A 1,513-nucleotide genomic window follows, 5' to 3' on the forward strand; every position below is an offset into this window, starting at 1 on the left:
CCCGGCCCGGAGAGGGCTGGTCCCACCGTCCACCCGGAGGAGGGGTTAGAGGCCCCCGAGTTTGGAGACCTGGCCATGTCACCTCCGGTTGCCTTAAGTCGAAACTCCTTTGCTAACACTCAGCAAGCACACCGTTCCGTTCTTGCTTGCGGCCTACCAGATTCTTTGCACACATTATCTCTATTCTTTACAATAACCCAGCAAAGTAGTGGACGCCCAGTTTTACAAATGGGCTAAATTGAGACGGGAAGTTTCTTGTGCAAGGTCTCAATTCCTGTCAAGAGATGGACACTTGGAATGGAATCCTACAATTCCGTCCACAGCCAGCGGCCTCCCTTGGGGTCCTCTTAGAAAACTGGCTGCTGCTCCCCTCCCCCTAACCCCCACTATTCCTCATTCCAGATTGCACATTAAGCTGCTAAAACGTTTCATTACATGTTCAGTAATTGAGAAGGATGTAATTTCCAGCAACTATAAATACTGACACAAGTAAAACATACAAATGGAATCCAGATACCATGGGCAATTTGAAACCCACCATTATCTATTAAAAATAATAAATACAAAAGCTCGGCAGTTCTTCGGCCTGTGACGCGTAGCATGGGGCCAATTCAGGATCTTGAGCTGAGTTGGGGTGGGGGGTAGTTGGGGCTGCTGGAGTTATTGTCACGGCTTCCAGTTTGATCATTTGCAATGTCAGGCTTTGATAACTTAAACACGGATTTCTACCAGACAAGTTACAGCATCGATGACCGGTCACAGCAGTCCTATGACTATGGAGGAAGAGGAGGCCCCTGTAGCAAACAGTGTCTGGCTGTGACTACTCGCAGCCAGGTCGGTATGTCCCTCCAGACGTGATGCAGCCACAGCAGCCATACGCCAGGCAGATCCCCAGCCAGCTCAGACATATACCCCAACTGCTCCTCAGCCATTCCATGGAAACAGCTTTGAGGATGAACCACTATTATTGGAAGAATTAGGTATCAATTTTGACCACATCTGGCAAAAAATACTAACAGTGTTACACCCATTAAAAGTAGCAGATGGCAGCATCATGAATGAGGCTCATCTGGCAGGAACCATGGTGTTTTGCTTTGCTTTTGGAGTCATATTATTACTGGCTGGCAAAATCCAGTTTGGTTATGTATGTGGGATCAGTACAATTGAATTGTCTAGGAATGCTTTATTAAACTTAATGAGTATGATAGGTATTTCATTTGGTTGTGAGGGAAGTGTCCTTAGATATTGTCTTCATCCCGTGATCCTACTTTTCAGTGTTGTGGTGATATTTTCTTTGCAATAAATGGTAGGAATCATTCTCACTGCTGGAATTACTGGATGGTGTGGTTTTTCTCCGAACCTTTCATTTTTCTGCTTCCAAAATTTTTTATTTCTGCATTAGCCATGGAAGGAAAGCAACTTCCAGTAGCATATCTCTGTGCCTTGTTATATGAAATCTTTGCCCTAATTTCCATTTTGTTTTTTTTAAATGTTTTTATTGATTTTAGAGAGG

The 1,513-nt window shown here is 44.5% G+C and overlaps 1 pseudogene; it reads left to right on the forward strand.

Moving 5' to 3' along the window:
• The first annotated feature begins 684 nt into the window (after positions 1-684).
• The window catches only part of LOC102263342, a 1,127-nt pseudogene continuing 298 nt past the window's right edge, over positions 685-1,513 (forward strand).

This window comes from Myotis brandtii, unplaced genomic scaffold, assembly GCF_000412655.1.
Source record: "Myotis brandtii unplaced genomic scaffold, ASM41265v1 scaffold500, whole genome shotgun sequence".
In the NCBI taxonomy this organism is placed as follows: Eukaryota; Metazoa; Chordata; class Mammalia; order Chiroptera; family Vespertilionidae; genus Myotis; species Myotis brandtii.